The sequence below is a fragment of the Lontra canadensis genome, unplaced genomic scaffold, assembly GCF_010015895.1.
Source record: "Lontra canadensis isolate GAN:19392208 unplaced genomic scaffold, GSC_riverotter_1.0 scaffold30, whole genome shotgun sequence".
In the NCBI taxonomy this organism is placed as follows: domain Eukaryota; kingdom Metazoa; phylum Chordata; class Mammalia; order Carnivora; family Mustelidae; genus Lontra; species Lontra canadensis.
The window spans coordinates 17,630,307-17,645,840 of record NW_022631024.1 but is presented as its reverse complement, the minus strand read 5'-3'; positions in this window follow the sequence as shown (position 1 = coordinate 17,645,840).

The following is a 15,534-nucleotide window of genomic DNA, read 5'->3' as shown; positions in this document are numbered from 1 at the left end:
ATCAAAACTTCCCGGGGCTCCGACTTCGGGCTCCTGCCGGCCCTTCACCCTGCGAGTCTCGCTCTGCGCCCAGACATTCTAACGAACGCCTCCTGGAAGAGAAAGAAATGGCTAACTCATTTGGTTTTTAAACTTAAAGTTTAAAAAAAAAAGCATTTATATACCTGATTTTGCATAAAGTCGTAACTTTGTTTGTCTTTCCTTCCTTCCTCTGTCTCCATCTGTCCCCCTCCATCCTGAGCCAGGAGCAGCCTGCTCCAAAGCCGCGGCAGACCGCCCTTAGAGGTCCCTCTTGTCCTTGCAGAAGTGGGCTTTGGGAAGAAAAGCCGAGTTCACGCTTCCCCAGCCTCGATCCCGGAAGAGGTGAAGGAGTAACCGAGGTGCTTCCCGGCGGCGTCGGCGGGAGGCTCAGCGCGCTCCGGCGCCCGCGGCAGGTGCACTGGCCGTCCCTGGCCCTACGTGTGCCGCCATCTAGCGGCCGCGGAGGAGACGGCGGCGGCCCGCGGGGGTCACCGGGGAAGCGGGCCCAGCCCCGCTCTGCTCTCACATCCCATTTGGTACCGAGCCCCACCCCGCGACCCCCCACCTTCTCCCTCCTTTGCCCCTCGAGCCTGATTTATTTCAGGAGGATTTGCATAAGGGAGAGCGCACAGAGCGGAGCACTGTTAGGCTGATTTGCATGCTCTCCCAGCCCAGGGCTGGGGAGATTAGGTTTCCCGAGACAAGAAAACAAGTTTGGCGACAGGAAGGCCCTTCTTAAACTGCAGGTCCTGCCTGGCATGAGGAGAAAGGGGGTTTCAGGTGAGGCTCCTCTGCGGCGGGGTCCAGGCTGTAGGTCAGCCGGGCCTGAGAGATGCCACGGGGTTCAGGGGCGTGGGGGGCGTGGGGGGCGTGGGTTCCAACCATCCCGATGAGGCCTCAGAGAGAGAGCGTGGGGGGGCATCTGGAATATTCTCTGGATGTTCCACATTGCCAACAGTCAACGGGACCTGTTTGTCATTACGCAGAAAACTTAAAAAACAATCCAAGGACTGTAAGAAAAAATTCCCATTTCTTCCCATTCTCCCTCCATTATGCAAGCACATCCCTGCGTTTCGCTTGTCAGGCCTTTCTTTTTCAACCGGCTGTTATTTTGTTTAAGTACCTCCCCAATTCTCCTGCGGCTTTTATGAACAGATTTAATGCTTTTCACGGTTTACCTTGCCAACCACTTCTTCATTTGGGTCATAACACGGTTCGGGGTAGCGCAGCTGTATTAGGTAGACGCTGCTCTGGGGTTGTGATCTCACATGGGATGTTTATATTTCTCCTTTAGTAACCAATGCAGGGACTCCCTTCCTAGAGCGGGACCCCAGCCCAGAAGTGAAAGCGGGCCTTGTCTGGAGCCACTCGAACCCCTCTGCAGGAGGGCAGTGTCCATGCCATCAGCCGCCTGGATGCACTTTGCGGCCTGAAACCTCCCAGCCTCCGGGTCCCCTCTCACACCACTGCCCTTAGCAGGCAGACCTGGTGATGAAGTGCCTTCATTTAGTTTCTCCCAAGGGCTAAATCACTGTCGCGTCCTTGTGCCCATTCATTCAATCATGTAATCCAGTTCCTACTGGTACCTGGCCTGTTCCAGACTCCTCCTTCCTCCCTCTGCCTCCTGCCTTCCTCCCTGTCTTAGTCATTTCACACTGCCATAACCAAATAGCACAGACCAGGTGACTTCAACAACATTTATTTCTTGCAGAGACCAGGAAGTCCAAGAACAAGGTGCCAGCAGACTCTGCTTCTGGTGAGGACAAGCTTCCCGATTTTCAGCAGGCCACCTCCTTGCTGAGTCCTCACTTGGGAGAGAGGCAGATGGAGAGCGAGGGAGGGATGGAGCGAGGGACAGAGGGAGAGAAAGAGAGAGAGAGTGAGAGAGAACTTAAACTGTGGCTTCTTTTCCTTTTCCTGTAAGGACACTAATCCCATCATGGGGGCCCCACCCTCAAGACCTCATCTAACCTAATCACCTCCCAAAGTCCTCACTGCCAAATACCATGACACTGGGGGTTAGGGCTTCAACATGAATTTTGGGGATAAAAACATTCAGTCTATAACTCTCTTAGATAAAACATTTTTATCGAGTGCCTGCTAGGCACCAGATGCTGGGGTCTCCAACAAGAACCTGATGGAGCTGTCATGAGCGCCTTCCCGGTCCAGCAGGTGGGACACAGTGCCCTGGAATTTACAAACTGCGCTGATAAGTGCTGTGATGTAATCATGGAACACAGGGAAAGGAGCACAGACGTGGAGAGTCCTGAGAGTTAATGAAGCTAATGGAAGCGACATCTAGGTTGATGCCCGGCCGACGTGATTGGGAGACAAAAAGTCGGGAAGAGTGTCTAAAAAGAACAGCATGTGCAAAGAGCTGGAGGCAGGACCTTTGGGGAACTGACAGCACCACATTCATGTACCGGTGGGCTGTAGAGGGTAGAGGAAGGGGAGGGAGAGATGAACCTAAAAGGAAAGAAGGAGCATGATCATGAAGATTCCTTCCTGATTTAAAAACTTTCGGTGATTTCCCTTTACCTAACAGGACACAAAATTCAGCTTCAGAGAGCAGCATTCAGTGTTTTTCACAGTGTCAGGCCTCTTTCAAATAACAGCAGTTTCTCTGATGCTAGTTGAATAACAACAACAAAGCAATTAGTTCATGTCACTGAAAAGTCCCAGCTTCAGGCATGGTTGGATCCAGATGCTCAGATGGTATTGTCTGGATCTGGATCTCATTTGTTCCCGCCTCAGGACATTTGCATTTGTTGTCCCCTTTGCTAGGATAGCCTAACTTTCAGATCTCCCCATGGCTGACTCATTCAGATCTCAGCTGAAATGTAACCTCGGCAGAGAGATTTCCTTGGCCATTAACTAAAGCAGGACCTTCCCACCCCAGCGGTCTTCGGCCTCATCAGCCTACCCTTTGTTCTTCGGGCAACCATAATTATCTGAAGACGTCCTGCTGATTTATTACCTTTTTACTGATCTCTCGTTTGGCCTGACCACCCACACAGAATATAAGCAGTCCAAGATCAGGGGTGGCGTTTGCCTGGCTCACAGCCCAGTGAGTCTCCAAAGCTGACAACAGTGTATGGTCGAACACCAGTGATGTTTTTACAGAGTGAATGGAAGAACGAATGACCGAATCCGTGCGTGCATCTCTCTCTCTCCATCTCACAGCTTTCCCTTCTTCTCTGGGACTGAGATCACCAGCACTGCCAGCTGTAGTCCTACCAGCTGAGAAACACCAGTGGAAAACTAGCCTGGTCCTCTGTAGTTGGGGCAGGAGGCCCCAGAATGACTCCGATTGGCCCAGCCCAGTCACACACCATCATCCCTGCCCCAATCACTGTGGCTGGTGGGAGGGATATGGGTCTCTCATTGGCCAGGACTGGCCCACCTCCTGCCCAAACCTCGAGGAGGCAGGTTGAGTTTGGGGAGGAAAGAGCGGTTGCCACCACACTGAGTAAGGCTAGCAAGGTGTTTGGGCCATGGCTTCCACCTTCCACCTAACAAGCGTCTTCTAACTGTCGCCTGAACATGCTGCCTTCTTTCCTGCTAGAGGCCAAATCCCAGCCCCTGCCTTTGCCCTTCCTGTTCCCCATGTCCGGAATGTTCTTCCCTGCGATCTCCTCCTTTGCAGCCCAGTTCTGCTCTCACCTCCTTCAGGAAGCCTTCCTAGATGCCCGCAATCCCTGGGGCCACCCGGGCATCCCTTGGATTCTTTGTCAGTGGGCACTCGGCGGCTTGTCAATGGGATCGGCAACCACCTATGGGTAGGAGTGCTATGGAGTCCTCTCGCGGCGCAGACTGACCTCGGTGATGGGGATGCGGCGAGAGCCGCTGCTAGGCCCGGCAGTGTGCAAAGCCCCCTACCCCCTGTGCTGATACCCCAGGAAAGTGCAGGCCCGGGGAAGGTCTGGGGAAGCGATGAGGGAGCGGAGACGGGTGACCATGCTGTGCTGGGTGCGCAGCAGCCGGGTCCAGGCTCTGGGCCCGGCACCCGCTGGCATTAGCTTTTTAACCTAGGGCACCTTTCTGGCCTTGGCTCAGAATGGCCACAGAACGCAGAATGCAACGAACACGAGCTGATCCCACCCACCCCTGAACCCTCCAGGATGGATCAGGCGGTCCTTACCCTGGGGTTGGGGGCACCCAGCTCGCCCCTGCGCCCCGGGGGCCATCCTCCTCTACCAGAAAATCTCCCGTTCTCTGCCCTGCGGAGAATTCGGGGGATGGTGGAGCTCTTCCCCAGCCCAGGCTCCCTGCCAGGAGCCGCAGGCACCCGAGGTGGCGGGAGTCCCTCTTGCAAACGCAGCGTACGGCAGTGCCCTGCGGGCCGGCAACACCACGACCCCGGCGCCCCTGCGCTTTCGGGGGACGCAATTAACCAGAGCGCCGCACGGTGGCGCTCGTTCCCCCTTTTCTCGCGACGAAACCCAGCCTGGAGACCCGTCCCTCCCGTCCGTCCGTCCGTCCGTCCGTCCACCCACCTAAGTACTGCTTAAATTACAAGAGTGATATACGGTCGGAGAATGAAGAAAACGGTAAGAGTGTTCATTTCCCCGTGATGTGTATTTTTTCAGTTCCTCTAGCTGCCCCTCCCCGCCCCCCAGGCCCCTCCCCTCTCCACGAGCGTGTCTGCGCCTGCAGTGTTTTCCAGTTGGAACAAATCCCTGCAGGCCCTTTGCTGTTGAGCCCCACACAGTCGGGCAGGGCCTCCCTGGATCTGTGAGGTCCCCCGCCCTGCGTCCATGAATCCGTGGTGGCAACGGGACACCGCTGTGGGAGGACCGCGCGGCTGGAGCCTGCCTTGCGCTCATTTCGCAGGGCGGAGGGTCGGCCTCAGGCGAGCACCGCGGTGGGGTGCTCTGCTCAGGCAGGGGTGCCCGCGAGCAGCCCCGGGACCTGCGTTCCTGTCCCGTGCCTCCTAGCAGACCGGCCAGGGGGTGTCCAACAGGGCACGTGGGGACCCGTTCCCAGGTTCAGGAAATAGCCGAGGACCGAGAAGCGGACCTGCTCCATCCACCCCCGTGACTTCTCCCTGGGAACCTCCTCAGAGACTTTTCAGCGATTTCCCTCCAGCAAATGTGAAACCCTACACAGAGGACTGGAGAGGCGGGGGGACCACAGATACCCCCATTCAGTCCCCGAGTTTTCAGAAGGGGAAACTGAGGCCTCAAGAACCCTAAGAAGCAGGCGCCTGGGTGGCTCAGTGGGTTAAGCCTCTGCCTTTGGCTCAGGTCACATGATCTCAGGGTCCTGGGATGGAGCCCCGCATCGGGCTCTCTGCTCAGCAGGGAGCCTGCTTCCCACCCCTCTCTCTCTGCCTGCCTCTCTGCCTACTTGTGCTCTCTCTCTCTCTGTCAAATAAATAAATAAATAAAATCTTAAAAAAAAAAAAAAGAACCCTAAGAAGCAAAGCCAGGACTGGGGTCCTGGCCCCCCAACCTTCTTGAAAGCCCTTAAAAATGGGGACCATTGTTTTATCACCTCCAAGCTAAGTGTGTTACTTGTGTCTTCTAAAACGTAACTCCAGAGAGGATGTCTAACTCTCCAGTCACTGGAGTGAAATGGAAGCATCGTACTGGCCTCCAGACCTAGGATTGCAGCCCGGTCTTGACACCCACCAGCTGCAGGACCTTGAACAGGCACTACTAGCCTCCCGTGAGCCTCAGACTTTACATCTGTGAAATGGGGCTAAGGATAATGCTTCCTTGGGAGTTGTTGTAGGTAGCAAATGAGTGGATACAGGCAAAACCATTTATAAATGCTAAACCCTCTAGAGCTGTGACTGATCATTTCTCAGCAGAAATATTTGCTAGCCGGTGATGGGATTCCTTGATTTCTCTCTTCAGTGACACAGCCAGGAGCAGCCTCGGCTCCTGGGGACATAAAAGAAGAAAAAAAAAGAAAAACAGGGCAGGGTCAGCCTGATTGCTATCAGGTGGGCTGTGCTAATTTACGTGGCAGGTTGATTATTAATGAAACACCTGACATTCGGTTACTGCCCTGTCCACTCCCGACGACTTCCGTGTTCATGTCCCCTGGATGCCCGCAGGACACTCACCCAGAGGCTGCAGACAGGACTGGACGAGAGCTTTGGGAACATCGACCTGGGCCAGACAGGGTGGAGGGGATTCACAAACCTGCCCTGGGCGTCTGCGGGAGCATTTTGCCACGTGGAATTACTGGGCGGATGATGGGAAACGGAGAACCCGCCCCCAGCGGCGCCAGGCACCGTGACCAAGTCCACGCAGCTGTGAGGGCGATCCGTCGCTCACCGGCTCTGGAACCATCCGGCAGGCAGGCTACACCGCAGGGAATCCGCAGGAGGCAGGCTTCCAGCTCCTGGGGCTTGCGCTCTGTTTACGTCTGTTTTGCATATGCCGGCTGCCCTCACGGACGTTCCAGCTACTGTTGTCTCAGAGCAGCACCCCAGGATCGGTGTTTGTCTCCTCCCGCTGCTTCCTAGCACCCCACGGGCCTGCAGAAAGGTGGTCTCCGCCTAAGAAAGCGATCTAGATGCCGGGCTGAGGGGGGCAACCCCGTGCCCTCGTGACTGGGACAGTGTGTCCTTGAACGGTGGGACGGCCATGCACTTCTGCATGTTCGCCGGTTTGCAGATTTAAGAGGACGCACATGCCTCCTTGGGAAAGCGGGAAAGCGTTCTTCCTGCCCGGACGCAGCCGCTCCACTGCTAGGCGTACACCTGAAAGCAACCCAAGGAGGGCCTCAAAGAGCTGTTTGTACTCAACGTTCACAGCCGAAGTGTTCACAGCAATCCAGTCGGGGAAGCTACCCATGTGTCTACGGACGACGCGTACAGCAATGACCAGTCTGGGGTGCCCCCGTCCGTGAAGCCTCTGCCTTCATCTCAGGTCATGAGCTCAGAGTCCTGGGATCAAGCCCAGCGTCGGGCTCCCTGCTCAACAGGGGGGTCTGTCTGAGGTCTTCTCCCTCTCCCTCTGCCCCCCACCTCTAAAATAAATAAATAAATCTTTTTTTCTTTTTAAAAAACTTAATGTATTTTTATTTAAATTCAATTAATTAACATATAACGTATTATTAGTCTCAGAAGTAGAGTTCAGTGGTTCATCAGGTGCATATAACAGCCAGTGCTCATCACATCATGTGCCCTCCTTAGTGTCCATCACCCGGTTACCCCATCCTCCCGCCCCCTCCAGCAAGCCTCAGTTGCTTCCTATGATTAAGAGTCTCTTACGGTTTGTCTCCCTCTCTGATTTCGTCTTGTTTTATTTTTCCCTCCCTCCCTTACACTTCTCTGTCTTGTTTCTTAAATTCCACACGTGAGTGAAATCACAATTGTCTTTCTCTGATTGATTTCGCTTGGCATAGTACCCTCTAGCTCCCTCCACGTCATTGCAAATGGCAAGTAAATAAATAAATCTTTAAAAAAATAAACATAGTCTATCCATACAGCGGAATATTGTTCAGCCTTCAAAGGAAGGAGATCCTGACGCACGAGACAACACGGGAGAGCCTGGGGGACATGACCACACCGAGCGAGACCGGCCAGACACAGAAGGACACGTCCTGTCGGATTCTGTATATCTGAGGGACCTACAGAAGTCAGGATCACAGAGACAGGAAGCAGGAGGGCAGGTGCCAGGGCGTGGAGAAGGGGAAAGAAAGAGTTCACGTTCACTGGGGACAGAGTTTCAGTTTTGCCAGATTGAAGAGTCTGGAGAGGGATGGGGCTGACGGCCGCCCAGCGTTGCGAATATGCCTCACGAGGCTGAAGTGGGCACTTAAAAGGGGTTAAGACCGTAAATGCTGCGTTATGTGTGTTTTGCCACATTTTACGGACCATCCATCCCGCTCAGCCCCCAACTCCCACAGACGGGGAAAGAGAAGGTGCAGGGAGTCTGGGGACTTCACCATCTTGGGATCAGAATTTTCCTTCACTGCCTTTTCCAATTACTTTTTGATCTTCGAAGATTTTTTCAAGTTTTTATGTTGAAAAATTTCCAACAGGAAAGCAAATGAAATGTTGTCTAATGGACACGTATATACCCAGCACTGTTCTTCAAGAGTGGTTATATTTGGGGCGCCTGGGTTGCTCAGTAGGTTAAAGCCTCTACCTACCTTCAGCTCAGGTCACGATCCCAGGATCCCAGAGTCCTGGGATCGAGCCCCGCACCGGGCTCTCTGCTCAGCAGGGAGCCTGCTTCCCCCTTCTCTCTCTGTCTGCCTCTCTGCCTACTTGTGATCTCTGTCTGTCAAAATAAATAAAATATTAAAAAAAATAAAATACCCACTTGCTGTCCAAAAATGAGACCAGGACAAAAACTTAAAAAAAAAAAAAAAGAGTGGTTATATTTGCCCAGTGTGGTTTATCTCTCTAGATGCATATGTATGTTTGTCCAAATACGTTTTGTTCTGATAAAATATTCTGAAGGCGTACGGCACACATCATGACGCTTCACCCACAGACACTTGAGCGTGTATCTCTGAAACAGATATTTCTTGCAACATCACATAACTACAGTTACTAAATTATCAGTGATTCCCCAATCCCATCAAATATTCTGTTCATATTCACATTTTCGCAGTTTCCCCCAATTTTCTTTTAGAGTCCTTCTTTCAGAATCAGGATCCTGTCCCATTTCGAGCGCTGTGTTTGCTTGTTCCTTTACTCTCCTTTGTGACACAACAGTGCCCACTACCCCTTTCTTTTGACGTTGATTTCTGTTGTTGCTTTTGGGGTTTTCTTTTTCCCTTATAAGAGCCCAGACCAGTCTGGCGGAAGGTCCTGCGTTGTGGGTTTGTCTGATTCCTCATGGTGCCATCTAACCTATACCTCCACCCCATGCCGACCGAAAGTTGGGGCCAAGGCTTGAGTAGACTCTGGCGGGATGTTTTAGGATGGCTACTTCCCCTGTGATGCTATAGGCTGTGTGGTATTGGATCACCCTAATGTCAGGTTGCCCCCCTCCCCACAATGATGTGCAGCTTGGTCAGCTGGTTAAAGTCTGACAGCCGGGTCTCTCCATCATAAGGGTGAGCTGAGAAGCAATCTATGGGGTAGGACCGTCCTTACAACCATCCTCTTCCTCCCCCTGATGGCCTTGGCACCCATTGCTGGTCCTTGCCTGAGTCAGCCCCTTCCCTGGAAGCTGCAAATGGTGATTCTATGAATCCTACCGTTCCTCCTGGGCTTGTTACCTGGCTTTTTTTTTTTTTCTCTTTTCTGTAAAGAAGAGCTTTCCTTCCTAATGTATGAATGAACCACGGTTCTTCCAACAATGAGAATATAAATGATGAACTTTCCTCGTTCATTGCTGATTTTCATCATAAGGGGTTGGCATAATTAGATCTTTTTGCTCTTCTCTCTTCTTTTGTCCCCTTATGTTGGATTATTGCTATTCAATCACTGGCTTTTATTTATTCAACATATTATTAAATTACAGAAATTCCTTTTTACGGTCAGTGTTTCAGTTTCTGAGAGCTGCTGTAACAAATGACCCCAACTAGGTAGCTTCAAACAACGAAAACTTATGTCCCCCCTCATTCTAGAGGCCAGAAGTCTGAACTCAATTACGTTTCTTTTTCTGTGAACTTTCTGTTCGTGTGTTTTGCCCCCTCTTTTTTTGCTATGAAATAATTGTGTTTTCTTAAGAGATTCTTAAAAGTTCTCTGTACATATTAGGAGGCTCATGCTATAAGTTGCAAATATTTTCTGTCAGCTTATTTATTTTCTGACTTTGCTTATTTTCTTACTGCCATGAGAAAGATGTTTTGTTTTGTTTGGGGAGGCTTTCTAATATGTCGGCCTTTTCTTTTGTTGCTTCTGACTTTTTGGCTTTTTATAAAGGGTTTTTTTTTTTTTCCTCCCCCTCACTCCTGAATAAAAAAAAATTCACTCATGTTGTTTTCTTCCAACACTTGTATTATTTCACTTTTGACACTGAGAGTTCTGGTCCCTTAAGAGCTGATTCTGGCATAGGGTGTGAGGTAGGGATCTACATATCATTTTCCGAACGATCACTGCATATTCTTCAGAGGAGGCACAACTAACATAGAACCTCTAATCGTGAATGCCCGTGCTTTGTGGGGTGCAGGACGGGGGGGTCTCAATGGTGGCCGTGAGATTAACATGGAACATTCTGGAATGTGGCCCTGCACACTGCATTTCAAGCGGCAAGTAGAGGTGTGATGGGGATTTGCCCAAGGAGACCGCCAGCCCAGCATTTTGGTCAAATGAGCAAGCTCCAAAGTCAGGATGAAACATTCAACAATATCCAACAGGCAACTCTCAAACCTCAGGGACTCTTCACCGCCTCCAGGTATAATTAGGCTTCTTATTCAGCTCGAGGCCCTCCATATGCTGGCTTCTTTATCTTCTGTCTCACGCATATCTTAAGCCTGACCGTTTATCAAGCAAACAGCCGGTCTTGCTGGAATGCCTTTGCTCAAACTGGGTGTTCCTCCTTTAGTCCCTCTGCCCCATCACCATTCAGCAAATTCCTGATCGAACCAGAAGAAAAGTTCGTAACACACCCCCACCAGTAAGCGGCCTTCATGACGCTAACTCTGAGTACGACCTCTTTGTCTGCGACACTTTGCAGGGTGATCTTGGGCTGGACCTGGCTCTGAGTCACAGTACCGTTGGTCCCTTTTCCATCTCATCACTGGATTCTCATCACTGGATTCTGTGCTCCTTAGAAGCAGGCATGGGGGATTGAATAGTGTCCCCCCCCCCCACCAAATTCATGTCTAGCTGGAACCTCAGAATGTGGCCTTATTTGGAAAGAGGGTCTTTACAGACGCAGTGCAGTTCAGATGAAATCATACTGGATAAATTAATGTGGGCCGCAAATCCAAAGACGGGTGTCTTTGTGTGAAGAGAAGCGGACACACACTGAGAAGAGGGCCGTGTGAGGACACCCAGGGAGAAGGTCACACGAAGACAGAAGGAGGGAAGTGAGTGACCCTGCTACAGATGTCAAAGTCTGACGCACCATCCCAAGGCTGGAGAGAGGCATGGAATGCAGTTTCCATCAGAGTCTCCAGAAGGAGCCAACCCTGCCCACACCGTGACTTCAGACTCCGGCTTCCAGGCCAGTGAGAGAATACATTTCCACCGTTCTCAGCACCCCCCCCGTCCGCACGGTAATTTGGTAGGGCAGCTGAGGACACTCATACAGCAGGTAAGAGCAAAAACAATGTTTATTGACGCCCACACTGCGGCAGGTGCTTTGGGTCTCATGCTGCACTGTCCCAGCAACCTCCTGAAGCGGGTGGTAAGGTATGGGCGTCGTCCCCATCTCCGGCTGGAGAAACTGAACTCGTTCAGTGACTCCTCCAGGCCATACAGCTGGGCTGTAGACCCAGAATCCTCACTCTTCTGGGCCTCTCTGCTCACTGAACAACCTGGTTTTTGTGCTGCACACCGGCGGCCAGTTTTCCTTCCTGACCGGGACAAGGGTTGGAAAGGGCATTCTTAAACAAAACCTCAAAAACCCAAAGAATAAGTCTCAAAAAAAAAAAAAAAAAGGAGAGGAGTTTGATAACATCAGGATTAATGTCTCCTTTCCAACAAAGTACAATACAGTCATTAGGATGATAACAGACTGGGGTAGACACAGGGAATATCTATAGCCAACAAGGGGCACGTTGCTAGAACAGGGGGCTGCTCCCACAGATCAGCACGGGAAAGACAGTAACTCTACCAACTCTGCTGCGACAATGGCCAAAAGATAAGAATCAGCAATTTATAGAGGAAGAAACCCACAAGCTTAACAAGAAGGTGAAGAAATGCTCTATCTCACTAATAGAGAAAGGTAAATTAAAACAAGAACATGTCACTATAGCCCTATTATGCTGAAAAAAGGAAAGAGCTAGTCGATGCCAGGCGTTGGCAGGGAAGTGGGCACTGCCACGGACTTCTAGTGGGAGTAGACTGGGGCAGTCCTTCTGGGGAACAATTTGGTGGTAAGTCGGTGCAAAATTTTTGGAGGTGATGGATATGTTTAGTACCTTGGTTGTAGCAATGGTATCACGGCTGTATGCATATGTCCACAAGCATCTGGATACAGACAATTACATGTGTGCAATTCCTTGGATACCAATTATATCCCAATAAAGCTAAAACAATTTCTCTAAGAACAACAACAACAACAACAAAAAGTCAGTCCACCAGTTCTACTCCTAGAATATGCATCCCCCCCAAAATTCTCAGCCCTATCCATAAGGGAACAAGGACAGTGATGTTTCTCACGGTGTTGTTTCTGGTGGGACTGTGGCTGTTATTCCCTGGGAGAGTGGAGAGTAGATCAGGTTAGATCTGCATCACTGAATAATTGTCAGCAGTTTAAAGCAACTGGCTACATGAACACAAAGCAAAGAGATTCAAAACAATGGTGAATGGGGGGAGAAAAGTAAGAGACAGATTGCCATCTGAGACATAAACCATTTATATAGAAGTACATGCATACATAGGTGTAGAGTCATATAGGTGTGTAGTGTAGACATCTATTGTCTTCATCTTTTGGACACAGGGCTAGACAGCGAGGGGCTGAAAGCCCATATAAGAGGACCACGCCAACAGATGAGGGAGGAGTATTTTGTACTAGTGGTGTCCTTCCAAAGGCCTTCAGATCTCATTGCACCTGGGAGGCCTTCTGTTTGCAAAAGAGAGAAACCTGTACCCAAAACCAGCGTCGGCCAAAATAGTTGTTGCCTCATGGCACTTGGGAGGCCAGCGCAAATCCAGCCTCTGGGGACTCTGAAAACTCAGGAGATAGCAAATCAGATTTCTTTTTCCATCTCTATCGCTGTTGCCATGTAGGTCTTCTCCGTCTGTTGGCTGGACTTCTCTCAGGGCTTAATGTAGGACACGGGGAAGTGGAGGGTCACAGCTTCCTAACCCTGGTTTAGTGACCCCACGGGAAAGACACAATCTCTCTTTTTGCATCCATATAGAGACCCAGGGAAGCACCCTGATTGGTCCAGCTCAAGTCACATGTCCAACAGCCAACCACTTTGGCTAGAGGATGGGGATCTGCGATTGGCTAGGCTGGGCCCAGGTGCCTGTGGCTTGAGGGTGGTGCTGTGGTGGCCCCAGGAAGGGGAGGGGGAGACGCTGTCCAGACAAGTGTAGTGGAGGTCTATCACATGCATAGAGGCAGCACCCCCTGCCAACACAGGCTCAGCTCCTTTGTTTCTTGTCACATTGAGACAGGCGGACCTCAACTGGTGGAGAAAGCCCAGCTGGGGAGCTCCTACCACAAGGAGGCTCCAGGGTGCCGCCTGGAAGGTGGTGGTCTCATGAACACCTATTCAGCAAATGACAAAACTTAATCCCAGAGAAGGAGAAAATATCCAGGCAGCCCGAACTGAGAGTGGCAAGGGATGGTGGCCGGACTGCCTCTGCCTGTTCTCTCTGGCCTCTTCTCTCAAACCCCTGGTGGTCCATATTGAGAGAACAATTACCATTCTTCTTCCAGACACTGTATAAACAGTAAGAATGTGGTTAGGGCCCCCTTGAGGGCCAGCAGTTGATGAGCTCCATGGATCACTGCTCCCTTCCACGGAGAACATTCCAGCAGGATGAGGTCAGAGAGCCAAGAAAAACTGGGGGTAGGGAGGGAGGTTCCTGGGTCAGAGCTCTGGAGCAGTGCCTGGCCCCCCGACTCCACCCCTAACCTGAGCACTCTAATCACCAGACTCAGAAATCTCCAAATGTACTTGCCTCCCTGCCCTCGTATGAATACAAAGGCAGGAGTCCATTCCTGTAAAATGGTTTGTGGACTGGTGGAACTGGAAGAAATCAGATCCTTCCCAATCTCCCCCAACCTTTTTATCTCTGGACCCCAAGCTGATTGTGCTCCGGTGGCTACACAGAATTTAGCATTTGGTGGACCAGGTCCTGGGAGTGATGGATGCTGGCCACGAGCGCAATGAACACAGGAACAAAAGTAACATGTATTGAAGCAGGTTTTACCCTAGTTATGTCTTCATGTCTCACTGATTCAGCCTCAAATCCCAACTAGGCAGTCATTATTATTCTCCATGCTGTGGACGAGGAAAACTAACGCTAACTTGGTACAGTGGCAGAAACCTACATTCAAATTTGAATCAAGAACTCTTGGCTTTGCCCCCAAGGCCTCCTTCACCACGTTAGACTGGATGAAACCCCAGCTCAATGCCTATCTCCCCTGTAAGTCAGCATGGTTATAAAGGTTGTGCACTGTACAAGGGCCTCCAGGAGGGTTAGGAGTGGGAGGGTAGGAGCTGAAATACATCCTGGGCTCTGCTCACATGAACTGTGGGTCCAGAAGGGGTGTCTCTAATTCTCACAAAGGCGCCCCCATACAAGCTAGCAGCTGCCCTACTCAGGACCCCGCTAGGCCCCTTGAAATTCTGACAGCACCCACTGTGGTGTCTGGCACCTGGCCCCTAAAATCACAGGCTTGGCTTGCATTGTGACCCAACTCGTTCCCATGACAAAACCTGCCATCCCCTAAGTCACCCAGCATTTGCTGCCTCCAGGCTCTTGATTCCTTGGTGCTTTCGGCCTGAAATGCCCTTTTCCTTCCAACTCCTTTCCTTCCCTCTCCATTTCCATGTCACAGAAACCTATCTTTCCTTGAAAACTCCAGCAGATGCCCATTCCTTCAAAAAACCTTTCAAAACCTACCCTTAGACTCATCTCTCCCTCTGCTCTCTCACTCTGTTTGTATCGGTCAGAGAGCTTACTGCGCCCGCCTCTGACGAAGAACAGCACCTGTTGAGCATTTCCTGTGCGTGAGACTTGAATCCTCACTTCCGGAAGGCTATCGGCCCATTTCACAGAAGAAGAAACTGAGGCTGAGGGCTTCCGGACTTATTAGGTTCACATAGCTAAGTAGAAGGAACGGAATTAAGGCTGTTTATTTTAAAGCTGTCTGCTCTGAACGGGGTAGTTCTTTCCCACAGCTTTGGTGACCACGTTGTAGTGTTAGCAAGGCGGGCTCCCGCAAATATCCTGCAAAGGAAAGAAGCTGCCCCGGTGTTGTTTTCCCTCCTTGCCTGGGCGAGCTGCCACTCTTCCAAAGCTCCAAGGCGGACCCTTCACCCACGCGGGCCCCAGTGGCTCTTTGGGAAACAGGCTCGCATCTCTGCGGCGGGGCGCCCGGGTCTGCAAGGACAGGAACGGCGCTGGACAAGGAGGCAGCAGGCACCCCAACCACACCCAGCCCCGCCACCTTGTTTACGCCTCTTGCACGGCCCCTCCCGCCGGGCCTGGCACGTGACCTCCGCCCCGCCCCTCGCTCCCTCGCGTGGCTCCTCCCGCCGCGCCGGCCCTTCTTTTCGCCTCCTTCGGAGTCACAAGATCTCTCAGCGTCCCCCTTTCGGGATCCCTCCGCCCGTCCCCGCCCCCCTGCCTTCCAAACTCTCCTGGGTCCTTTCTCGACTGACCCGCATTATCAGTAATGAACAGGACGGCCTCTTCCGTCCAACGGGGCTGCCGGCTGCGGTCATCTGTCACTGGAGCCGAGAGGC